We start from the raw sequence: 27,451 nt of genomic DNA, 5'->3' as shown, positions 1-27,451 counted from the left end.
AATCAGGCTCCCACCTGATTGAGTGGGCTCGGCTAAAATATAATTTGTGGATCCCAGGCACCAGCGTCTGTCTTGTTTTTGTTTAGCCACAAATTGGTGACTCCAGACTTCGCGTCATGCTCTCAGCTCCGGGTGCCTCAGCCGATTCACTGGGCCTACGGCCGCAAGAACTTCGAGCCCCGCTGTCTTCGCCGTTCGCATTCTATGCTGTCAGCCATGGCCTCGGATTCTCCCGATCAAGTACTGCCGTCAGCGCCGCCGAGCTTACGTTTGGCACTGCTCTACGGGTCCCTGTTGAATTCTTCGACGACTCGCCCACCGTATCTGCTGACGTTTCTGACTTCGCCTACGGTCTACACATTGCTATGCGTACTGTCGTTCTCCCCCGTTAACGATGTTCTTCCTGGCGTCTATACGTTAATCCTGCCTTAAGAACTGCACGATTATGCACTTATGTCTTGCTCTTTCTAATGTCAAGTTTCCTCTTCCACAAAAATAGTATGCGAATCGCTATTACTCCACCCCACTGGTCCTCTCAGTTTTAAGCTCTCTACTGTTCCCCTTGCCAACGCTACAGGGCGTGAGCAGGTAGCCTCCTCGGTGTCGTGAAAACGTTCTATTTCATAAAGTTGCGGTGCATCCTGAACAGTATAATACTAAACTATGAGAGACATCGTAGTTGATGGCTAACTGCTCAAGCACCGCATAGCGGTCGCCACATATCCTGTTTGAGTTTGTGTCCAATAAACCCATTTACAATTCTTCTCAACGCCTATGGTCTACACAGTGCTATGCGTACTGTCGTTCTCCCCTGACGACGACGAAGAAGTGCGGAACGGTAGACCTTGTTCTGTGGTTCTTCAAAGTTGTGCGACTTCTGCATATCAGGAGCTTCCTCGAAGACGTCATCCTCCGTAATGGAGGACGGAGGACCTCCGCACCCTCATGGCAAGGCGAGTCCCGCGGCGGTGGCCCTGTCCGTGGGAAACCGCGACATCACCGACTATAGGCTTCCCGATTCATCTGACAGCTCAACAGCGGCAGAGATGGAATCGGACAGTGATTACACGCTAGTCCAATCGCGCCACTTGAAGCGCAAGCTTTGCCGGACGTCAGCAGGCAGTGATTCTACTCATAAAAGCAGATGTGACGAACGGGTCTTCTCCGTGGGCTACACCCCAACAACGGAAGGTACGAATATGAATTCGTTGAACAGACAATCACTGACCAAATACTTAGATCGAATAGCCTCAGGACATGTGAGAGAGATCCGCATTAATGCTCGGAAGAACATTCTGACAGTGGACGTTAATTCTCAGGCAGTATTGGAGGCTTTGAAAGGCATTCAAGTGGTTGGTAACATCCCAGTTCGCTCATTCCTAGCGTACGGCAAGGATACCTGCTCTGGTGTGATATCAGATGTGGACATTGACATAAAGGATGAAGACCTGCGATCTCTTTTATCGTCGACAGTGCGAATCCTCGACATCCACCGATTCGGCCGTTCGCGGTGCATCAAGTTGGTCTTCGAGTCAGACTCTTTGCCAGCATCGGTCAAAGTAGGTTATGTGAGGCACTCAGTGCGTCCATATTTACCACGACCGTTACAGTGTCACAAGTGCTTCAAACTGGGCCACGTGAGTGCGGTGTGTAAGAATCCTACGTCGTGCCGAAGATGTGGTGGTGCACATCATGTAGACTCCTGTGAGACTGACGCCATGAAATGTGCAAATTGCTCCGGAGCCCATGAAGCGACATCCAAGGACTGCCCCAAAATGGCAGAGGAGAGGCAAATCCTGAGAAAAATGGTGAGAGAGAACTCCACGCACAAGGAGGCTGCCGATTCCGTCCGCAAGAAAAGGCGCCGGTTGCGGCAAAGGCGTCGCCGCTCCCAGAGCAAGCCCGGAGGGAAAGAGGCACTTCCTTTGAGTACTTAGATGCAAAACGTGCCAGAGAGAGTGCACGGCCGGGACACACAAGATGCGCCTTCCCCAGTACCACCGTGCCCGTCAAGGAATGAGGCGTCATCCTACGTGCGTCCAACCTCTTCGGATATTGAGTGGCCTTCGCTACCACTAAGGGCTTCCGGAGGAGATACTCCTTCGGCTCTCCCCAAGTGCCGGGAGGGTAATGAAAGGCTTGGAAATGAAAAGGTGATAGACATTCTCAAACAGCTAGTGAACACTATGCGTATATTACTCTCCGAAATGGCAACGCCAACTGCACTATCGGTCGTGAAGGCGTTAGATGCTATGGAACCGCTATTAGCGGCTCTAAAATAAGGGTGTTAATCATGGCTCTCACGATAAAACACTGGACATTGGAACAAAAGATGCATCATTCTGTTATAATTCAATGGAATGCTCGAGGTTTATGCGGCCGCATGTCTGACTTTAGGCAACGAGTCTTCAAATACCGCTTCCCAGTGATCGTGATATGCGAGCCAAATCTCACGTCGAAATTTCGCCTTTCCGGATACGTTAAGCTCTGGTCACGTGAAGATCGACACAAGAGCAAAGTGTTAATGTGTATACGCAGTGACATGACGTTTGTGCGGACCACGATCGCTCCACATGACAGCAATGAATATGTATGTGTGACACTAAAACATAAACTGCATGTGTTTTCGATCATCGGCGCCTACACACCTCCTAGACAAAGACTTGAACTCTCTTATCTATCCACTGTATTACAAAGTTCCCCAGGCCCTCATGTGGTTATTGGAGACTTCAACGCTCATCATCCTTACTGGGGAAGTGCCGCAATGAACTGTCGGGGTAGGCACTTGATGGACTTCATAGACACTGAAGGTCTGGCTGTCATCAACGATGGATCTCCAACTTACATCCGCGGCACTACCTACGGAAGTTGCTTAGACCTCACTATTGTATCTCAGAGCCTCCTGCCCTTAGTCAACTGGTGCTTGGACATAGAAACGCATGGGAGCGATCATATACCAACATATGTGCAGATGAAGTGGTTTGTGCAATCAACTGCATCTGCTGTACGCTGCACTGATTGGTCCACATTCACTACATCTGTCGAAGAGTACTGTGGAGACATCACTTCACCATCTGATATAGAAGACATTATTGTATCATCAGTGCAGAAGACAACTAAGTTCATCAGTGCACCTACATCCAGAACGGCGATTGATATTGAATATGAACGGCTCCGAGCGATCCGTCGGAGAGCGGAAAGGAAGGTTAGGAGAACTCAATCGTCAGTAGACCTTGCTTTATGTCGACGAGCTCAACGAAAAATACGGCGTCACCTTCAAAAAATGGGAAAGCAACGGTGGAGGACCTTCTGTTCGTCTCTAGATCCTCGAAAGCCACTTTCTAGGATCTGGCAGGTAGTACGAAGCCTTCGTGCCCCTCCTCAGCAAAAACATCCTTTCCGTGCTCTAGCACTTCACCAATCTCTGACGGAATCGCAGGTTGCCGAAGACTTCTGTAAAAGAGTCACCCGTACCGATGCTTCAGCATGTCCAACATTGGATCGACCCGTGCTACCTCCTAAAGATGATCGTCTTGACCTTCCTTTCACGATGCCGGAATTGGAAGCTGCACTTGCTGCGTCGAGACGATCTTCTGCCCCTGGACCTGACGGTGTTTCGTATACTGCTTTGTGCCACCTTGGGATGGAAGGTCGGAAAGTTCTGCTGTCATACTATAACGCCACGTGGTCATCCAGTACAGTCCCGAAGCAGTGGAAAACCAGCCGTTTGGTCGCCCTCCTCAAGCCAGGAAAATCGCCTTACGAAATGTCATCTTACCGGCCAGTAGCTTTAGCTAGCTGTGTCGGTAAGGTGATGGAACGGATGGTGCTCACTAGATTAGAATGGTTCATGGAAAAGAACGAGCTTTATCCTGAAATGATGACCGGATTTAGACGTGGCCGGTCTGCAATAGATGGGGTCATTGATCTTGTGTCCACGATCGAACACGAAAAGCAGCGACACCGCCTTGTAGGAGCAGTTTTCTTAGACATAAAAGGAGCCTATGACAATGTACTGCACGAAGCCATTCTTGATGCCCTCAGTAATTTAGGCATCGGCGGCCGTCTCTACATGTGGATTGATAATTACCTAAATGGTCGTACAGTCTTCATGTCCACGAATGATGGCGAAACGACAAGACACGGTGTGGTCCGTGGAGTGCCTCAAGGAGGAGTTCTCAGCCCGACTCTTTTCAATGTTGCCCTTATCGGCCTTGCGGAAATAATTCCTGATACAGTACACATCAGTACATACGCAGACGACATATGCATATGGGCATCCGCAGTCACGCGACCGCAAATTCGTGCCAGATTGCAGCGTGCTGTTTCTTTAACGTCTCAGTACTTGCAGTGCCAAGGACTGCAACTGGCCCCAGACAAGTGCGCTGCGATAGCGTTCACACGGAAGCTTATGTGTTGTATCCAATTATGATCAATGGAAATGCCATCCCATATGTCACCCACCACAAGTACCTCGGCGTTGTCATTGACCGCGGTGTTTCATGGTCGAAACATGTGGCAATGTTAACGAAAAAATTAACTGGGCTTGCTCAAGTTTTTCTCTTTCTGGCCGGTATGAAGTGGGGTCCATCTGAGTGTTCGCTCCTCCGGCTGTACCAGACTCTCTACGTCGGATACATTAGGTATAGCCTGCCAGTTTTATCAGATATGAGCCCGTCATGTTTACGCACGCTGGAAAGTGCCCAGGCACAGATACTGAAAACATGTCTCGGTGTTCCACGTTGCACTTCAAACCACGGAACAATTGAGGATGCTCGCGTCACACCTTTACCTGTCTATCTACGATGCGAACCTCTGCGAGTATTCCTGCGACTGCTTTGTCGTCATGGACACCATCCCTTATCGACATTACCCGATATACGGCCGGACTCCACTTTTTCAAGAGCCGTTAAATGGCAAGAATCTGCCATACCACCATACTTTGCCCCGGCTGACCTTCCACATATGCCCGCATGGGTAATGTCCAAAATGCCGGTGCGTCTATCCATTCCGGGAATTTCTAAAAAATCGCGAATACCTACCGTCGGCCTCAGACATTTAACACTTGAATATATATCGAAAGAATATGACTCCTCGGTGAGCGTGTATACAGACGGATCGGTATCGTCGTATGCGTCTGGTGCGGCTTTCGTCGTGCCTGCGCATCAAGTCATTCGACGGTTTCGTCTCCATAACAAGACGACTTCAACATCTACGGAACTAGTGGCAATCAGAGAGGCCGTTCAATATATTTCGCGACAGCCTCCTCAAATATGGACAGTCTTCAGCGACGCAAAAACGGCGCTTCAACTACTTAGAGTGGTGTTGAAAGAAAGCGCTTACAGAGTGTTGGCTCTTCAAACTGCCGAGCTCTACACTTTAGCACAAGAAAACGGCCACCACATCACATTTCAGTGGATTCCCAGTCACTGTGGTATACAGGGCAACGAACTGGCCGACGCCGAAGCGATGAAAGCGCTCGAAGAACGAGAGTCACTGCTTTCAATTCCTTTTTCAAGAGCGGACGCCAACTGTCTCCTCTCCAGTGTCATCCGAAAATTGACAGCACAGCACTGGGACAATCCGGATAATCGCCACAGACGACTCCAGAGATTGGACCCTGCCATGACTTTTAGGCTACCACCGAAACTTCAACGAAGCTGTGCCAGTCTTCTGCACAGACTAAGGCTGGGGGTAGCGTTTGCGCGCGGATACGTGCACCTCATGCGACGCACCGAGTGTCCACACTGTGAGGTGTGCAATGTGACTGAGGCTATAGGTCATGTGCTTTGTGACTGCCCTAAGTACGTGGAAGAGCGTGAAAGGTTGGACAACGACCTTACGTGTCTCGACAGCGCACCGTTGTCGGAGGACGTTATTTTAGGCCCTTGGCCAGATCCTCAATCGAGTTTCAAGGCCATTCAGGCATTACTGAACTTTTTAAAAACAACGGGCTTGGATTGCAGACTTTGAGCATGCCAAATTGCTTGCGATATGTTCTACTCCTTTCTTCTATCGTCATCGTCACCCATCATGCACCTCTTCCCTCTTTCTTTCCCTCTTCCCCTTCCCCCAATGCCGAGTAGCTGGCTAGAGGAATATACCTCAGGCCGACCTCTCAGCATTTCATATCATTAAACTTCTCTCTCTCTCTCTCTCTCTCTCTCTCTCTCTCTCTCTCTCTCTCTCTCTCTCTCCCGTTAACGATGTTCTTCCTGGCGTCTATACGTTAATCCTGCCTTAAGAACTGCACGATTATGCACTTATGTCATGTTCTTTCTAATGTCAAGTTTCCTCTTCCACAAAAATAGTATGCGAATCGCTATTACTCCACCCCACTGGTCCTCTCAGTTTTAAGCTCTCTACTGTTCCCCTTGCCAACGCTACAGGGCGTCAGCAGGTAGCCTCCTCGGTGTCGTGAAAACGTTCTATTTCATAAAGTTGCGGTGCATCCTGAACAGTATAATACTAAACTATGAGAGACATCGTAGTTGATGGCTAACTGCTCAAGCACCGCAGAGAGGTCGCCACATATCCTGTTTGAGTTTGTGTCCAATAAACCCATTTACAATTCTTCTCAACGCCATGAGTGCTGCATCTGCGGGGCGCAAGCCATTCCGCTCTGTTCGTTAAACTCCTCTGCTCGAGCCTAGAATAATAAGCTGAAGTTCTCTGAGCTGCTTGACCTCATGCGAAACTAGGAAAAGTGCAGCTTCGTCGCCCGAACAAACTACATCGAAATAAAGACCCGGCGTAAGAATGTTCCCGGTGCTTCCGAGCGCCCCCCCCTCCCCCCCCCCCGCGCTCGGCTCAATCCAATCAGACTTCTACACCCCGAAATAAGTCCCGTCGCCGCAACAGAAAGCGCGCGAAGCTCGGCGCAAGGCCACGCTTTCGAATGGGCCACGCAGTGACACAGCGTCCCCTCGCTTTCACAGCGTGAGAAAGCGCCTGCAGCGCTGCCCGCGGAGAACACGCAAACAATGGCACGGCTCTTATAACGGGATTGCCGAGGCGCCTTTTGTCCCGGCGAGGGGAAACAAAACAGCTTGCAACCAGGTTCTATTACGCCCCCCGCGAGTGCGCCATTGTTTTGTGACGAGGGAAGCATTTCGCGCCGCTCCTTTGTCTCTTCGTCGAGCGGTGTGCAATGCTCGAGCAGACAAGCGGCACTCACCACGCTTACGAAAAAAACTTGCGACAGATACACTCTAAGGTCCCTGAAACGTTTTGCGCTCCATGAGAGTGCTTTCTAACCGTTGGCGTGGCAGACCTGCGTCAAGAGCTTCTGTGCGAATACGTCAGAATAACTGACTTAAGCACTGCGTAGTACGTGGAACGCATTCGAATCAGCGAGCCATGGAGGAAGCATGCACGTGAGTATATATTTATTTATTGATCTTCATACCTTCAAGGCCGAGCGTTGCATCTGGGAGCCGGCATAAAATAGGTTCACATGCGCGCTAACATGTACGCTACGAACAAAGCAATAAGGCAGAACACTACCATGACTAAACAAAAAACATCTAGCAAAAAGAAAAGGCAATACAACCAAAATGTTCAGCACATATAAATCCTGCAAGGTCATCTTCAAGTTAGTCTTTCAACAAAGGAAAATCTGAAATTGTAACAATCCAAGTGGGTATTTGGCGCGAGTACATCTAGCGGAAGTGCCCCACTGACGCGTTATGCGGGACAACGCGGCACGCTCCTTGTGGCCGACGCACGCCCTCTAGGATACTTTGTGGGTGCCCATAAACAGGGGCGTCACTAGGACGCCACGGATGCAGCTGGGCAGCAAAAGAGGGCGATGAAATTGCAAATATTTACTTGTCAAAGAAGAGAAAAGTCGCTGGGCGCCTCTCACTTTGTTGTGGCTTTATGAGCTTGTTACAGCACTAATAAACAAAAGGTGCTTTAGACGAGCTTAATGACTTAGGGTGCTTGAGAATGTGGAGTTGAAATCTACATTACATATGTCGCCCCTGAAAGGTATACAGGATGTTTTGCAAATGCAGCCACATATTACTCGTCGTAAGCGGCCGACTGCGCTATCGGCTAGTGCGATATACGCAGAAGTTTCCGCTTTAGTTTTCTTACGAAAACATCCTTAAAATCACATGCATCCGAATGAGACTGCACTATTCTCCGCCTAGTCACCTAGTTATTCTGGCTAGTCTTTATATTTCTCGACTTCGTGTTTATCCTTCCGAGGGGCTTCTTTCAGCTTCTCATTAAAAGTACGGATAACTTATTCTTGCATATACCTACGCGGCTACGTACGCAATGTCCACCGAACGTAACTAGGCATACACATGCATACAGCTACCGCTACTGGTCTTTCTACAAGCTCAAAGTTTGCATTTTTTGTGGTATATGTGCGCGTTTATATTTAAATGGTAATTTACACATTCATCGGAAGAAAATTATTTGTTCTGTCGATCCCTTGAGGTGTTCTTTTTTTTTAAAATAAGAACTTTGGACACACTTCCTTTCTGCCTATTAATTTAAAACTAACACGTAAATATTCAAAAGGACCGATTGTTGGGCTAGTTGGTATGGCATTATTTGTGCCCTAGCGTAGAAGCAAATAGACGATGAAAGGAAGAGCGGATGAAACGCGGATGCACGCTTCTGTTTTATCACACCCATTCGCTGGCCAGAAACCCTGAGTAGCTCACGAGAGAAATAGTAGAAGCCGCAGAGATTAGGAACCCCAATTGTGTTAGTCGCCCGTCAGTCTCCTTATTGGAGAAAGAACTGTTTTTTTGCCGCGTTAGCCGCCTTTGTCTGTAGAACTTGCTGAGTTGATTTGTTTGTGCCGTCCTTGTCCCTTGCTATAGTATGGTGATCTCATCATCATCATCATCATCAGCAGCAGCAGCAGCAGCATCCTGGTTAAGCCCACTGCAGGGCAAAGGCCTTTCCCATACTTCTCCAACTACCCCGGTCATGTACTAATTGTGGCCATGTTGTCCTTGCAAACTTCTTAATCTCATCCGCCCACCTAACTTTCTGCCGCCCTCTGCTACGCTTCCCTTCCCTTGGAATCCAGTCCATAACTCTTAATGACCATCGGTTATCTTCCCTCCTCATTACATGTCCTGCCCATGCTCCCCCCCCCCCATTTCTTTTTCTTGATTTCAACTAAGATGTCATTAACTCGCGTTTGTTCCCTTACCCAATCTGCTCTTTTCTTATCCCTTAACGTTACACCTATCATTCTTCTTTTCATAGCTCGTTGCGTCGTCCTCAATTTAAGTAGAACCCTTTTCGTAAGCCTCCAGGTTTCCGCCCCGTACATGAGTACTGCTAAGACACAGCTGTTATACACTTTCCTTTTGAGGAATAATGGCAACCTGCTCATCATGATCTGAGAATGCCTGCCAAACATACCCCAGCCCATTTTTATTCTTCTGATTATTTCAGTCTCATGATACGGATCCGCAGTCACTACCTCTCCTAAGTAGATGCATTCCATTACCACTTACAATGCCTCACTACCTATCGTAAACTGCTGTTCTCTTCCGAGATTGTTAAACATTACTTTAGTTGTCTGTAGATTAATTTTTAGACCCACCCTTCGGCTTTGCCTCTCCAGGTCAGTGAGCATGCATTGCAGTTGGTACCCTGAGTTACTAAGCAAGACAATATCATCAGCGAATCGCAAGTTACTAAGGTATTCTCCATTAACATTTATCCCCAATTCTTCCATATCCAGGTCTCTGAATACCTCCTGTAAACACGCAGTGAATAGCATTGGAGAGATCGTATCTCCCTGCCTGACGCCTTTCTTTATTGGGATTTTGTTGGACTACGGTGGCCGTGGAGCCGCTATAGATGTCTTTCAGTATTTTTACATACGGCTCGTCTACACCCTGATCCCGCAATGCCTCCATGACTGCTCAATCCATGACTGAATCAAACGCTTTCTCGTAATCAATGAAAGCTATATATAAGGGTTGGTTATATTCCGCACATTTTTCTATCACCTGATTGATAGTGTGAATATGGTCTATTGTTGAGTAGCCTTTACGGAATCCTGCCTGGTCATTTGGTTGAGAGAAGTCTAAGGTGTTCCTGATTCTATTTGCAATTACCTTAGTAAATACTTTGTAGGCAACGGACAGTAAGCTGATCGGCCTATAATTTTTCAAGTCTTTGGCGTCCCCTTTCTTATGGATTAGGATTATGTTAGCGTTTTTCCAAGATTCCGGTACACTCGAAGTCATGAGGCACTGCACTCGAAGGCATGCGGCACATCATATATATATATATATATATATATATATATATATATATATATATATATATATATATATATATATATATATATATATATATATATATATATATATATATATATATATATACTCAGTTATTTATAGTGCTGCGTCCCGTCCGCTTCTTTTGTCGCCTACGTGCTTCTGCACTACTGTGTAAATAACGTAAATACTTGGAGGCATACTTCGTTACATGTATCCAGTGATCACGTCCGGTGACCTTTATCTTTATCCGGTGAGCGCGCTATTCGTTGCTTTTCAAATCATGCACCATCAAGCCCAAAAAGCTACGCTGCTGATAGCATTTCACCGCCTTACATATGTTAAAGGTCATCACTCAACGCCAGACGTGGCTTTCTGTATCAGAAGTTTCTCGAATGTTATCGATCGTTCTATTTGTTGTATTTGCTGTCGCCGAGCATCGTGTAACCAAGTTCTGAACGACAGGAAGCTGAGCTAGTTGGTAAGGATTCATTACTAAAAAAAGAAGTGAGGCGTGCAGACAGGACACAAGAGTAGAGAAGTGCAGAACATGAACGCCGACTATCAACTGAAGGGAGCACTGAGGCGAAAAAAAGAAGACACAAAACTCATCTACGCATGCTCAGGAATGGTAACACCACGTGTCAGTCGGGTGCACGTGCCGGTCTACGTGAGAGATAACTGTTAAGGCACTGAATCTCTTCCTTGTGTAAAGTAATCGAAGGCTGACTCACGCACTTCCATCATTATAGATGGGCCATGCCTCTACCGTAAGACGCGTATCTTCATTCTTATACCTGTACAATATCGCGCATTCATCTAACTCTGGCGTGCAGTTACAATCTCGGCAATGTAGCGAAAGATTAGAAGGCGATCCACCGGTTAACGACCTTTTATGTTCCATTAGCCTCTGATTGATACACCGTCCCGTTTGCCCTACGTAGAACTGGCCACAGCTAAGGGGAATTTTATAAACCACACCCATACGACAGTCAGTAAAACTGTTGTTCTTATTGTGCTTCACTGGACAAATATCTGTTCGTTTTTTGCCTTTTACCCGCTCCTTTTTTCTCCAAGTTCTCCAAGATAATGAACCAAGTTCTGTGTTCGACGGCAAAACAGGTGCACATTCTCCAATTTACGTGAGCACCATCAATTACGCTGGAAAGGTCATCGAGCTACGTTTAAGTTGCCGACGACCCTGATCCACAGGACAGATTTTCTAGGATGCTCGCCGCTATTACTGTGGTCGCCGCTATCGTTGTGCTTGGCTGTTACTTGTTTTTCTGGGCACAGGTTGGCCCAATAAGAAGTTAGTTTCGTGATTCACAGTTTTCGCTACTGTGTTCTTCACCGTCACTACAACATGACACCTGGTGGAGGTGCTTTGCGTTCATGTGCCTGTCGCGTCCACGAAGCCGTGAAACAAGCCCGGGCCGCGAAGACATCACCAACGTCGTGCCGGACCATCAAACTAGCCTCAGGCTTTAAAATCTGCCCCGGAGCACGGATTTCTGCTCGTACGGTCTGGTGAGACCAACACTCAGTAAATACGATAGCTCCAACATCGCATCTCTTGCTGCAACAACTTCGTGAGCCCCCGACTTACCGCGCATCATCGACTGAAAACCCAAAAACCTGGCTGGAGACCTGCGAAAGAGTCGCGACATTCAACAACTGGAACTGCGAGGACAAGCTTCGCCATGCCAATTTTTTTTTTCTTTGGGTGACTCTGCTGGGACAAGGTTTAGGAGCGGAGAGTCAACCGTAACGTGTTGGGACCTGATTCGCAGGAGCTTTCTTCCGACCTTTACGAGCGTCCTGAGGAGAGAAAGGTCTGAAGTGCTTCTATAAAATCTGACCAACAAACGAAAAACTGAACATCTTCATTGAAAGGGCGACCCGCCTATGTCGTCATGCTTACCGCGACATCACAGAAGAAAAAGCAACGTCATTTCCTGATGAGGGCTGTGAAGTAACACCTATTCACCGAACTAATTCGCAACCCATAGAGGACCCTAGCGGAAATTTTATTGGAAGCTGCCACTATTGAGAAGAAAAAATTAAATAAAATTGTAAGGTTTTACGTACCAAAACCACTTTCTGATTTGAGGCACGCCGTAGTGGAGGACTCCGGAAATTTCGACCACCTGGGGATCTTTAACGTGCACCTAAATCTAAGTACATGGTGTTTTCACATTTCGCCCGCATCGAAATGTGGCCGCCGTGGCCGGAATTCGATCCCGTGAACTCTTGCTTAGCAGCCTGGCACCATAGCCACTGAGGAACCACGGCGGGTACACTATCGAGAAGACGCTAGAAATTCATATCAGATAATATCATCGCCAAATGGTGACGTCCAAGAGTGAGGTCGATGCATTTGCCACCGAGGACTTGCGCGAGGCCATCCGAGCAATTGTGTGCGAGGAGCTACAGAGGATTCTCCCAAGGTCGCAGTCTAAGGTGGACTTGATGGCTGACGTCATGTGACGAGAGATCCAGCAGTCATTAGGAATTCCCGAAGTGGAGCCGGAAATACCACAGCCCCGGCCTGAAGCAATGAACTACGCCACCGTTGCTTACCGTAGCGGTCCGCCTCCATGCCCGCGCCTTTGATCTGTCAGGCCACAATTCTTTCGCGAGCCTCTGCTGCCGCCGCCTCCAGCCCTTACGCCACTGAGCGCCTGCAACGCCTCGAGAAAGAGTGACATGTGGCGCGCTTTCGACTACCGCCGCTCTACTGACACTGCAGAGAAACGGGTCAGGTGTACCACCGATGCACATACCACTAGATTGGACCACGAGGGATCGCCGTCAACGTGCCGCGTTCACAACTAGGCGAACGACCACGAGACATCGCTGTCTACCTCGCATCTAGTCAGCGGCGGCCTCGACTGCCTTTCTGTTCGCCGTCGTCAGGAAGTTACCTCTCGCTACAGCACCAACTGTGCACAAGGCCAAACCGTGGCCAATCCGTAAGCCCATATTCGGAAAACTAAAAGGAGTCACCGATGGAGGTGTGGCTGCTGTTCGTCAAAATGCACCGAAAAGGCCTTCTCGACAACATAGCCACAGCCAGAATGAAGCCTTGAATGCATGAAAACTCCGTTTAAGGAAGACCTAACGACCTGACATCACATCACTGCGAGATCACGATGCAGGCGTGACCAGACGCCACGCCTTAACTGCAATGCAAGACTAAGAACGTGCTTCTCGGTGACCACATAGTCTCCGTTTCAGTAGACACAGGAGCCGACTATTGTATTATGAGCGTACATTTCGCTTACTTCCCAAACAAAACATGTTCTCTTCATACTGAGAACATAATTAAAAACGCTAATCACATGCTTGGCTACCTACGTCGCCACTTTTTCAACGTACCTACTAATTTTAAACTTTTTTATATAAACTTTAGTACGTCCCAAACTCGAATACGCGACTCCGGTATGGAACCCAGCTCATGAAAACCTAATCACTGAATTCGAGATGGTTCGAAATAACTCTGCACATATTATGCTTGCTAACTAAAACCGCCAGCGAGTATAACTAACATGAAATCTAATGTTTGCCTCCCATCGCTGACATCTCGCAGAAAAGTGTTTCGTATTTCCCTCTTCCACAATTTGTACCATCATCATACTCTACGAGATCACCTCAACCCCCATCCAATTTCTGTATTCCGTCGCACTGATCATCAGTACAAAGTCGACATTTTGTAATGCAACACTAAATGTCTTTCGCAATCATTCCTGCCGCGAACCTCACGTGACTGGAACCATCTTCCCGCCGAAGTTGTAGGCCTTATTAATTATGAACAGTTCCATCAAGCCTTAGCTAATATTGTATATACAGGTGCCATTTAAACACTCATGTAACCGACAGTATTTGCATGCATTCTTTTGTAATTACCACTCCCCTTATGTAATGCCCTTGGCCCTGAGTGGTATAATAAATGAAATAAATGAAAATGAAAAAAGTTAAAAAAGCATTGCTTCCGAGTTCGTCCAAATGTTTCTTCTCGATATCACTCAAGGTGTAACTTCTTGTGCACTGGTGTTTAATTGGTCATTTCCGATAGCGACGCTGAAAAGGCCGATACAGTGCACCATACACTTGATTGTCATCTCTTGGCGCTGAGACAGGGTTGCCTGTGCTCTTTTCAACCGCAGTGGTTTGCACCGCCTGCTTCGAGAGATGGCGCCACGCTTCTTGACCAGACCGGCAGCGTCCGGCGCGCCGCGGATAGTTGTGATAGTTCCGAGACGGTTGTAAGTATTCGTCATAATTACGCCAACCAATCAGCTTTGCCGATAGTGATTGCATGGTTACATCTGCTCTTGATTACGGCAGAGCCAGTATATTTTGCTACTGCGTTCCTTATCGTCACCACAACGTGATATCTGGTGAAGGTGCTTGTGCGTTCATGTACCGGATGCACCCTCAAAGTGATGATCGAAGCCCGAAGCATGAAACCAATGCCTCCCCAAACCATCGAGCAAGCCTCAGGGACCAAAACTCTCCCCCGCAATACGGACTTCTGCCCGATCATACCAAAACGACCAATGCAAAGCTAACAGGCGCGATGACATCCACAGTGCCGTCTACACCGATCGTTATTCAACAACCCAAGCCCATGCAGCCCCCTACTTCCCAAAGAGCTTGATGGACGACCCGGAGACATGGCTTTGTACGTTAGAAAGAGTGTCAATGTAAAATAAGTGGAATACTGAAGACAAGCTGCGCCACGTCTATTTTTCACTGGGAGAAGCCACCAGAAATTGGTTAGAAATTCTATAGTCCTCGTTAACCGCACGGGACCTGTTCTGCGGCGAGTTCCTAACAACATTCACAAACCTCATCGGAAGAGAATGGACCGAACATCTACTGACGGCACGAGTACAACTGCCACAAGGACACATGACCATTTCCACAGAAGAGGTGACTCACTTTTTCACCCCGCCAACCCAGACATGGCTGAGGCGAAAAAAATTTTGTTCCTCATGTGCAACCTGCCCAAAACAGTAGAATAATTTCTGACGGAGGCTACAATGACTGAGAAGACGCTAGAAATCTCAGATATACACCACAATGGCCGCTCAACGCCAGGCAGCGCAGACATTCAAGCAATCTGCACCAATGATCTGTGGAAGACGATTAAGGCAGTTGTGCGAAAATAACTACGAAAGATGTTCCCAGCGTCGCAGCCCCAAGTGAATTCTATTGCTGAAATAGTCCGAGGGGAGACCCAGCCGTCACTGGGAGCTCCTGAACCGCCGTAGTCTCAGACGAAATAAATGGCCAATGCCGCCGTCGCCAGCCTTCATGTTCCCCCAATGTGATCGCATCAAAGCCTTATGACGCTACGATTCCGTCGCCAGACACCGCCACCCTGCGCGCACAACGCCCCGAAGAAGCCGAACATTTGGCGTGCCCCCGAACACCGCCAGCTTTGCTATCGCCGCGGAGATGTCTATCGCTGATGCCCATACCGCCGCTTAGGACTACGAGGGTTCACGTCAACACGCGGCGCCCAAAGCAATGTCAACAGGGCCGTCATACCGCCGGCTACCTCGCCGCAATGCACTGAAGACCCCGGCCACCTTCCCGCTCGCTGTCAGCAGGATACTACCTGTCGCCGCAATGCCGACCATACACTGGCCCAGCCTGGGGCCGGTCCATAAGCCAATATCCGAAAAACTAAAATGAGCTATCGAAAGCGGTGCGGTTGCTGTTCATCTAAATGCCGAAGGTCCTCCGCCGTTTATGACGATGTTGCAAGAACCACCTCGACGAGGCCACAACAAAACGCCGCCAGCCAGATGCCCCCTCGAAGCCAAGCATGTGCCGCCTCGCGAAAGCCCGATGACGCGATGCCGCAGCACCGCGACAATGTGACACAGGCGTGATCCGACGCCAATGTTTCACCGAAACGGAAGGCCAACAATCACCGGCCTCAACGTTCATACCGATGCCCAAAATGTTGCCGCCGTGGTCGAAACACGTTGTCGCCAGTGGACAGTTTGCCGTCCAGTTCGCCACCAAGTTGAGGAAGGTTAAAACTAATTGGGAAGGCCCTGAAATCCCCACAGCTGGAAGACACCTTATAACGCTGATTAGAATCTCCATGGCAAGATTAGCGTTCATGACCACACCTACCATGTGACCTCCGTTATGCTTTAACAGTGTTCGCGATACATCATTCTCGGCGTGTACTTCCTGAGGCAACACGTCGCGATCATTTGCCTGTAGTCCAAATCAATAACGCTGTCCGAAGAACAAAAGATATCTCCGGAGAGCTCTCCGAGTCACAATGCATTGAGTGTGCTTCAAGATCAAGCCAGCGTCCAACGTCGCTCCACTATCATTTCCATTGGCACCAAAACACCAGCAGACGTAGAAAGCATCGCCGAGGTCGACCAACATCTACTGCTAGACTGCAAAATTAGTGTCGCAAGAGGAATCGCTTGACTGCAGAAAGTAAAAGCAAAAGTAATGATGAAAAACTTCTGCCAGGAGTGCAAACACCTCATCAACGGCACGACGATCACATACATCGAGGAAATTGTGGAAGCCAGCATTGTGTTTGTCCTCTCGGGTTCTGTCGCGTCTACCTCGACGGCGATAGTTCCCAAACCAGACTACGACATCGATTCGAGTCTCCCCATGAGTAAGCAGCAACAGCTCAGAAGTCTTATCTGACGGTATAAAGACAGGTTTTCGATGCCATTGAGGATTTGACAAGCATCGCATAATAGCCGAAGAATGCACTCGGCCACTACATTAGAGCACATACCGAGTTTCGACGCGGGAATGTTGTCAAGCCGTTCAGCAACAAGTCGATGAAATGCTACACTACAAAACCGTCCAGCCTTCGGAGAGTCAATGTGCGTCTCGTGTAGTCTTTGTGAAAGAAAAAATCCCCAACGATTACGTTAATCCCTAATACGAAATTTCAATGCAGCTCCATAGGTATTTCTATTTCGCGACATATTGGCTGGCGCGAACAATCTGTCTCGTCCAGCACGTTGCAAGCGGAGCGAAGTGTGGCGCAACGATCGGGAGCTCGCGAGAAGCAGCGCGTGGGCGACGCGTGGGCGTGATTCGCAGTAGCCACTGCGAATCACAGTAACCAAGATAACGGGCGCAAAACAGTATAAGAAGCAAGCTCGAAATGCTTGTCCTTTAATTAGGTCTGACAGCACATCCAAGATGCATCGCCCTCCCTCCCCCCTTTAGTTCAGGCACTTTAGGGCACTATTCTGGCCTCGTCCCTTGCATATTCTCGATGACCAACATACCGACCCGCAGATCCATGGCTGCCAATCTTGCTCAACAATCGAACACCTAGTTCTCCACCCGAACTTGCCCCACCTGAATGGCTGAATTGCGGGATCAAATTGCGGGACCCGATATTAACACCCACGCTTTTTCTACTACGCATCACAATAAGAACCGGTAACAGGCGCAAGACAATATAAACAAGCCTATCTCTTCAGTGGGTCTCACAGCACATCGAAGATTCATCGCCCAAACTTCGCCTTCTTGTTCACGCAGTTTCTGGCAGTATTCTGCCCTCTTTGTCTGCATGCTCTCGATGGCAAACTTCCCAGGAAGAAAATGTCGGCCACAAGCGTTCTTGACTCGGCCTAACCGTTCGTGCCTGCTCCTCCGAGATTGAAACTGTTGCATGCTGGGCGTCGAACCATCAGCGTTGGAGCGCTGCATCAGTTTGGTAAGTGATCAAAGTGTACCTCTGTTGAAAGCCTTTTGTGCGATTTCAAGACCATCACAATCGTGGTAAAGAGGAAGCTTTATCTGGGGCCCAATTCCCATGCCGCCTATTCAAATACATGTAAAACGCAGAAACGTTTATTCTGAGATAACCACTACACCGATTTTAAGGAAATTGGTTGCGTTTGAGAGAGAAAGGTAAATTCTAGTGACTGTTAGAAGCAGAACGTTGGTTTAAGGCTTGAATGTATTGCAATTTTTTTATATAATTGTGTGGTAAAAAAATATAGAAGCCCGAAGCTTACAAATATATCCCACAATATCCAAAAAACAGATATCACCGTTCTGTAGATTGCATCCATCAGAACATCCAAAGCGGAGAAATGCGATACGATAATTTATTTCTTACGTAAATTTTTTATAATGTTTAGGAGGTTTCGCAGAACGTGCTACACGCATGCTAGTGATGTACTCGAGAACCATGGCTACTGGTTCTCAAATACATCAAAGTTGTCCGCTTTAGATGTGCTTTTAGATTCAATTAACAGAACTGCGATATCGTTTTTCATTGCCAAGCCACCAGAACTGTAAACGTCATAATGTCATTTTCTGAAAATTTGCGATTTTTGGCAATCTTTATAAAATATCAACAGCCTAACTAAAAGCCGCTTCCAACAGTTGCCAGATTTTAACTTTTCTTTTTAAATGCAACAAACCTAAACAAAGTTGGTGCGAGAAAAACGATTTCCCATTTCCTATGTATTTAGACAGGAGCCCCCGACCTTCCTCTTAAATGAGCACCCGATTACGCCCAATTCGCATGGCCTTCCACATATGTGTGGATGAGTAAAAAACGCGCCCATATGTGCACACATTTCGGTTTATACTGGGTGCGCGACGCAATGTAAACCAAACTTTACGCGCGTGTGTGCTTACGTGTGGTCTTTCGCACGTGCGCACGTGTGCGAAAGGCTGTGCGCATTGATTATTTGTGCCGGTCGTAGTTTCGGATTTTCTCGCGCCCGTTATATTTTGCCCAGACACAATTACCGTAATAAGCTCTTCAAGTTTATAATACTGTTTTAGTTTATACAGAATCATTCAGTGCCGTTAGCATGAGCTCTTCTTTCTGAAATGAATTCATGTGGAACCGCTTTTCACTGAGTAACTGTGTTGTTTCCTCGTGGTCGAAGACTGCTGAACAATTAAGCTGGTGCTGTGATTATACAGACACAAACTATACCGTTCACTTTCATTATTTTGCCATATATGTCAGGTATCATCCAGGTCATGACAGTCGACGGTCTAGGAACAGCATGTGAATATATATCCCCGTCTCTCTGACTCACTACATGGACACACTTATATGCCATTTTGTAAAGCAAGAAAGAAAAGCAAACCGGCATGTAGATAAAACGAAATTGCCATGTGAATTGGTACCGTTGTATAAAATACTCTTTTATAAAATACGTTTCTCACCCCTTCAGTGCAGTACCACTACAGTATCACCTAGCGGGCAGAACCCGTAGCACTTCTCAACGTAGCTTCCAGCATCGATTATCCAACTTCCAACAAACTCTGGCAGTTGCACGCGATGTTTTGCTGCAGTTTCACCATTTGTTTCACGCGAGACGTTTATTTGAGGAATTGCCAGCCGTTTGTGCGCAGGCGTGAGTAAGAGCGGGCGCGAGAGAGAAAATCTGGGGGCTTTTGCTCCTTGAATATATGACTCTACCTAGGCACTACGGAGGAGGTTTGCAGGCATTTGTCCCTAGGCGTGCCGACATTGTGGAGTGGGATAGGCCCCGCACACTCTCAAGTTCCAGCGATCGCCACAGAGGGCGAGAAAATCAACCGGGGCGCGTTCCAGCATGAAGCGCGCAAGTGGAATTACTATAAGTTAGTGGCATACTTGTATCTTTTCTCCTAGGGGTGCTCAAGACGGCCAAATATTTATAAGTGTACATATAGTAACCGTCAAACATAGTTAACGTGTAATTTTTTCCAAAATACGCATACAGTTGTTTAAACTGCACTTACGTTATTGAAGCCTGTGCTTTATTACTTGAATAAAGTCATAGAGTTTGTCACTATATTACATAGAGCGAAGTCTGGCGCCGCTGCGCTGTGGTATGTAGAGTCCCTCAATAATTTATACAGGGACCTTGTGGTGTGCATAGAGTTACTATACTGACTGGTTCGTTATACTAACTCTATTGTGGTACGCATGCGAATGCCGCTACAGTGCCTAGAATACTGTAATGCCGCCGGTATATTGTGACTTCGGATTGGCATCGTTCACAGAGAGCCAGGGGCCGAATCTACGACCACATCATAAATGGATTTCTCCGCTATTCGCATGTGCGAGGAGCAGTGGTCGCGAGAGAGAAATGTGGGGACTTTCGGTCCTTGAGATTTCTCTTCGCCTAGGTACTACGGAGAAGAAAGTTGTTAGCTCCGTTCGTCCTTAGCCGAGCTGACAACGCAGATGACAGAATGCGTGGCCGGCAAGGCGAAGAAGCCGTGTCCAAGGTGAGCTTGTTGCTATTTTGTTGCGACGGTAGCATAATAAATTTTTATAGTCGCAGGGCGATAGGTTTGGAAGTGAGTTGTCTTCTCGGATGACTTTAGTGGCAAAGCATTACATCGTGCCGATGCATTGTTCATTAGTGTCGTTGATCAAAGTCAGCATACCGCACACTTCAGGAGATACCCGGGAACGGAAACAGTTTATGAATTCGACTGCCGTGCCGATGCGAGTGTGTTGCTTTTTTTTTTTTTTTTTTGCGGCGGTTTCATATTCGATTCTGATAGTCGCAGGGGATTACGTTTGGACGTGAGGCGTTTTCCCAGATGACTTTAATGGCAAAGCATCACGTCGCGCCGATACATTGTTCATTAGTGTCGTTGAGCATACCACACAGTTCAAGGGCATCGCGGGAACGGAAACAGTTTAGGGATTCAACTGCCGTACCGATGCATTAGTTCTTAATGTAACTGAGCATACAACACACTTGGAGATTCGTGGGAATGGAACATTTAGAACTCTATATGTGAAAGTACTAAAACTTGCGTCGCCATGCAATCTGAGCCGTAGATCGTTCTGAGAGCTGTACAGCCACACTGGCAAAACACTATGCCGTGCGGATGAATATGTAACAAATTTATGCTAAAGAAAAATGGTCGACATGCAATTTCATAGCTGTAGACTATTGGGAAAGCTGCACAGTAGCACTGATATTGGCTACGTGGTTTGTGCAATCAGCCGGCTCTTCCAGATTCAGAAAATACCTAAGACCGGAGGAAAATTTCTCAGACTACAAGACAGCATTCTGATTTGATAAATCATAGTTTGGATGTTTCGAATAGAAGCACCTGCACCAATGGAAACCAAGTTGCAGTAAATGTTGGACTTCAGAAAGTAAATGCGTCAACATTACACCAACGATAAACGTAATTCCACTAGATGGATGACTTGCATTTTATGAAAACGTTGTTTCCACCTTTTGCGCTCCTTTTCGCCACATAAGCATTGCGGATTAAGGCGAAGTCTCACTGTTTAGTGCAATGCCTGACCACAAATGAATCGCTATCAATGTCGTATGATAAGCGTTGAAAAGTTCTCTTCAGCTCCTACTGTGCGACTGATGAGCCGGCTGTGCTTACATAGGTGCGGATCCACCTCCACAGGGTCTTCACTGAATCGCATTTTCTTACATTTTTTACAGGAGCGTTGACATCTGCATAAATAGTGTTTTTTGACTGACTGCACATAGGTTACCAGGCTTTTTATCGATCTTTTATATCACCCACACAGGCGTACCTTATCCTCTTCATTTAGTAAAGAGGGATAAACATGAACAAAATGATGCAGCTCAAATAGCTTGACCGTGTATGCGTTTTCTATCCGCAGTGACGGACAAGATGGCTCGAGCGTTGCACAATGCCATCTGCCTAAAGTGAGCTTTGCCGTAAGGCAGCAGTATCGCGCAATCAAGCATGTGCAGTGTATTGCGGCTAAGTATACCAAGAGTGGAAAGCGGCAACTGTCAAAGGATATAGTGTGATATACGTGCGCACCTGCCGTCACATCTCCTGTCGCAGTACAAGCACAGATACGCCGAACAAGTGTCAGGCCTTCAGAGCCATTTCGCACGCGGTTGTAGAACTCTGAGCCCTTGTTTCAACCACATAGAGCTCCCCGTATATAAGGTAGACATCGTAACAGCCGGGTTTAGTATTAAGCGCTCCTTCATTAATTACCCTTGCGCACAAGCACCTCAGAATACCTACGAATCTGCACTACGTAGCCAATATCAGTGTTACTGTACAGCTTTCCAAGGGTCTACTTCTAATTGCATGACGACCATTTTTCTTTAGCATACATTTGTTTCGTATTCATCCGCAGCGCGTAGTGTTTGGCGAGTGTGGCTGTACAGCTTTCACAACGATTTACGGCTGACATTGCATGGCGAGGCAAGTTTTAGTACTTTCACGTACAGAGTACAAAATGTTCCATTCCCACGAATCTCCACGTGTGTTGTATGCTCAGTTACATTAAGAACTAACTCATCGGCACCGCAGTTGAATTCACAAACTATTTCCGTTCCTGCGATACCCCTGATGTGTGTGGTATGCTCGACAATACTAATGAACAATGCATCAGCACGACGTAATGTTTTGTCATTAAGGTCATCCCAGAAGACGCCTCACGTCCAAACGTATCCCCCTGCGACTATCAGAATCTAATATGACACCACCGCAAAAAAACAAAAAAGCAACAAACTCGCATCGGCACGGCAGTCGAATTCATAAACTGTTTCCGTTCCCGCAAATCTCTTGTAGTGTGACCTTGCTCAACCTTGCTGACTGACCTTGCTCAACAACACTAATGAACAATGCATCGGCACGATGTAATGCTTTGCCACTAAAGTAATCCGAGAAGACGCCTCACTTCCAAAGCTATCCCCCTGCGACTATAAAAATTTATTATGCTATCGTCGCAACAAAATAGCACCAAACTCACGTTGGACAAGGCTTCGCATTGCCGGCCATGCATTCTGTAGAGAGCGTTGCCAGCTCAGCTAGGGACGAATGGAGCTAACAACTTTCTTCTCCGTAGTACCAAGGCGAAGAGAAATCTCAAGGACCGAAAGTCCCCACATTTCTCTCTAGCGACCACTGCTCTTCACGCGTGCGCAGAAAGAGCGGAGAAATCCAATTATGATGTGCTCGTCAATTCTGGACATTCCGCCATTTTCTTCGATGCGTGACGCAGACGCGACGCGAATAAAATGGCGCTTATGGCCCCGTTTTGCTTTCGTAACGCGGCGCCAACTTGACGTTTTGCCTAAGAAACTGAAATAAAGGCACTGAATGTAAGGTTATCGCTAAAGCGAAACAGTTTACCTCCGCAGTGAAAATAAAGCAGCTAGCTCAAAGCGCATGACTATTCCGTCGAAAACGCTTCTCGCTTCCGTTGTCTGCTCCGTACAAGCCGTCGTCTCCTTCATTAGCTAGGATGCTTGTCCTCGGGAAATGGAATGAGTCATCGCATGTTCGTGCCAACGCGCATTTCTTCCTTGAGACAACATACAGGTCCTACCAGTGGTGATGTGCCCACGTTCTACGCCCCGTTATCGCTATCTCGTGAAACGTAAGTGACTCAGGCCGTCTCGGCTGGCTGAGAAACGGACGAATATCACCGACAGCGTTGCGCACATCAGATGTATCCGCTTGTACGACGCAAGCGCCGACGCTGCCATCTCTTGTTCAGTTCGCTGGTTACTCGCACCGCGGGAGGAAACACCAAGGCGCCGCCTTACGTACATTCCTTTTTATAAGTTAAAAATACACCGTTGTGAACATTTCATTGCGCGAAAAGGCAATAATCTTGATTACAATACAAACGCTGCAGTGAAAAGTGGACAAAGTTGCAGAAATTTTGCTATGTTCAAACAATATTATGTCATATAAACGCGTTCTTTAAAAAAATGATGGCCCACAACACAAATGCAAACACCACCCCATAGCGATGCAAATACTATGAGCACGCGTTATGAACAAGATATTTTCATGGCGCCAAACGACGGGGAAAATGTGGCGATACGCATTACTCTCGGCCGCCATTTCATATGGCTGCTCATTAGCATAATTCGCACGGATCGTTGAACCGCAAATTATGGCGCAAAATCTCTGCAATGGCGGCCAGCGCAACGTCACGCAACATCAAACTGACGCTTACGAAATGGCCCTTTCTGTGACACTCCCCACAGCATATTCCTTCAGCCAATCAGCAAGCTGGCATGGCGGCTATCTTGGATCGCCACCACATATTCGCGAAATTGTAGATTTATTGCTTTGGCTTCTGTACACTACCGCTCACTTTCTTTTTGAGGCGATAATGTCGCAATATACCTGCTAAGGACCAAAAAAAATGTATTAGTCGATAAAATTTACAGCTTCACGTCACGTTTCGTCATCTTGATGCAAACGAAAAATTGCATTTAGCAAAACTTCCGTTTCCCGGCACAAATTTCAAAGTACGTGAGGTCTCCGCAGCCAATCAGGGTATCAACGTGGCGGATAATGGTGGCCGTACAGCGGCCATGCGTGTCGAGAATAGCACCTCAACATCGCCCCTGAGGGTTCTGTGGTCGCTGCGCATGCGTTAGCTGAGAGAAGGTGAAAAATGAGGACAAGTTTGCTTTACCGGATCTGACGTCACATTGCTTGTTTTTGTTTTTATGAAATAATTACTCTCGAACTCGGACGGCATGGCTCGCGTCTCGTTCGCGCGCGTACCGCATACATGATGTGGCTCGCTTTTTGTTTTTGGCGAATGCTGAGAAGCTTTAAGTTGCGGACACTGCGGTGGGCCAGAGCTTGATGACATTTGTTGCCCAGCTGCCGGTGCTACCGCGACGCGCTTGGAGCAACGGCAAGTGTCGTGCGATTGCCCATTCTCTTGCTGAAACGTAAAAAACAGGTTGCGCATTCGAGCTGTGGCAGATGTGATCTCGAAATTCGAAGGAACACAAAACGGTTGTCGCAGGCTCTGCAGTAATCGCATGATAATTGATTCGTTTGTGCCTTCAACAATTACTACTGCAGTTCCTACGCTTTGCACCGATGTGAAAAAAAAAAAAAGCGGCGACAGCTCATACCACGCGCCAGAAATGTATGCACTCAACTAGTGTGGATATCGTCCTGTGATATTTATCGCGTTCTTAAGTCTATTTTTCTCCATCTGACTACGCTATGCGCCTCTTATTTGTCTATGCAGCGCATGGCTGCATTTAATTACCTTTCTCCCTGCTTGCAGTGAGAAAGGTATCAAGACCCACTATCTAGAGCCCCGATGCCGGGGCGCAACTATGGGCTGTCCAGAGTGTCCACGATACGGCGGTCGGGCATGGCCTGACTGTCCCAACGTTGGAACGTCCCACAGCGCACTGAGTCGCGTACCTCAGGATCTTCATTAAAATTTTGCAGCCATCCGTCCATCACTGCTTGCACTGACCGCGGTAGGGTCGTCAGAGGCTTCCATTCGTTGCAGTGAGATAACGAAAGCGTATTGCCTTCACTTAAAGCTTCTTAGTAGCTCCTTTGTGAGCCTTGGAGTTAAATCATACAATGCGTACGTTGTAAGCAAGCTGGTAAACGAACCCACGCCGCCGCCGCCGCCGCAAGCAAGCAAGCAAGGGAGCAAGCAAGCAAGCAAGCGAGCAAGCAAGCGAGCAAGCAAGCGAGCAAGCAAAGCAAAGCAAAGCAAAGCAAAGCTAGCAAGCAAGCAAGCAAGCAAGCGAGCAGCAGCAGCAGCAGCAGCAGCCTTTTTAAAAACGAAACAAGATAGCTTAAAAACGAGGGGTGACTACGTTTTGAAAACGACTTCACATTACTTGCTCTCTCCCTTTAGTTATCAAGCGTACCGGGTACATTTTCGACAGCGCCGTTTTTGGCGGGAGAATTTCTCGCTTGTCAAACAGCACTCGTCGTGTCAATTGCTCCTCTATTCGACCTACATTAGAATGAGTGTTGCAAGAAAAAGAAATTCTTTAGTGGTGTTAACCTAACGTCAGAAGAGACGAAGGATTGCAAAGGAAGTTGGCGTCCCAACAGGAAGTGTTTTGGGCCAGGAGGAAGTGGAGCGTGAGTACAGAAACATCGAAGCCGCCCTTACAGCAATGGTAGTCGGCCCAGCCTTCAGCAGGAAGATCTGTATGACTACCCGGTTCCTTCCAGTGTGTTTGGCATATCAAAGGTGTCATAACTAAATGTGACAATGAGGTCCTGGAAAATGAGCAGCGTCGCATGCAAATGCTTCGAAATTCTCGCTGCACAAGGCAGCTTTGCCGTGTTTCCTCTTATTCACAATGCAGGGATGTGAATACCTTACCGCTGAACAATGTTTTTTTTACTGCTGAGGCACGAGGGCTGCACAGTTTTCGTGCGTACAAAGCTAACATATTGTACCCAACGTTTGAATAGTGAAAACTGCGGTTTGGTTATAAACATTAGCTTCATTTTATTTCCTCCTTGTGTAACATAAAGAGAACGCAGTGAACGTTTTCAGTATTCTGGCTCGTACAAGTTCACAATGCTTTGCATAAGCACGTATGCAGGTAACCATTATATTTATATATATATATATATATATATATATATATATATATATATATATATATATATATATATACAATGTGTTTATGTGTGTGTGCACATGTTTACCTCTATATGAAATTTTAGGTGATATCTTATGCATATGCAATACAGTAAGCATACATTATTCATCAAATAACGCGCTTTCCCCTGGGACCCATGAACAACTTGGAGCTTGGCTCCAGAGCGCTAAATCATGAAAGTCACATGCAGCATAAATAAAAGCACCGAGTTAATCGACTTCACGTATGCTGCCAACGGAGGGACACATCGGTACAGTCGTTTCTAGTAACGGTGCTTCGTAGGAAGTATGGCAACGAATTCTATACTGTGAGCACAATGTACATAAAAAAATTTGCTGAAACCATCGTCGATGATTTTTAATGCAAGCGATTAGACTGAGCGAGCGAGCGAACAAAAGAACGCGAGATAAAGCGAGCGAGAGAGAGAACGAAATATAGTTAGCGTGAGAGCGGACGAACGAACGCGCGAGCGTTTTCCTTGAAAATCAACAGTCCGGCGACCGACCACCGACGACTGAACTACGAAAACATCCGACGGAGAAGAGACAGAAAGCTATTCGCTTTAATATTTCTGAAACTCGTCGTTATAGGCTCGCCACGCTTGGGCGCAGAGCGTGGTGTGATCTCACTTATGTAGAAGCGGCAATTGTTTTTTAACATGCTTTAACCACAATGACGCGGCACTGAAGGCGGGCATAATATTATGTAATTAAGCCGGACATTAGCAGAGATATACGACGTTTTCCCTCCGAAGTTCTCTCACTCGTGTCT

This window comes from Dermacentor variabilis, chromosome 7 (assembly GCF_050947875.1).
Source record: "Dermacentor variabilis isolate Ectoservices chromosome 7, ASM5094787v1, whole genome shotgun sequence".
In the NCBI taxonomy this organism is placed as follows: domain Eukaryota; kingdom Metazoa; phylum Arthropoda; class Arachnida; order Ixodida; family Ixodidae; genus Dermacentor; species Dermacentor variabilis.
Note: the sequence above shows the minus strand (reverse complement) of the source record.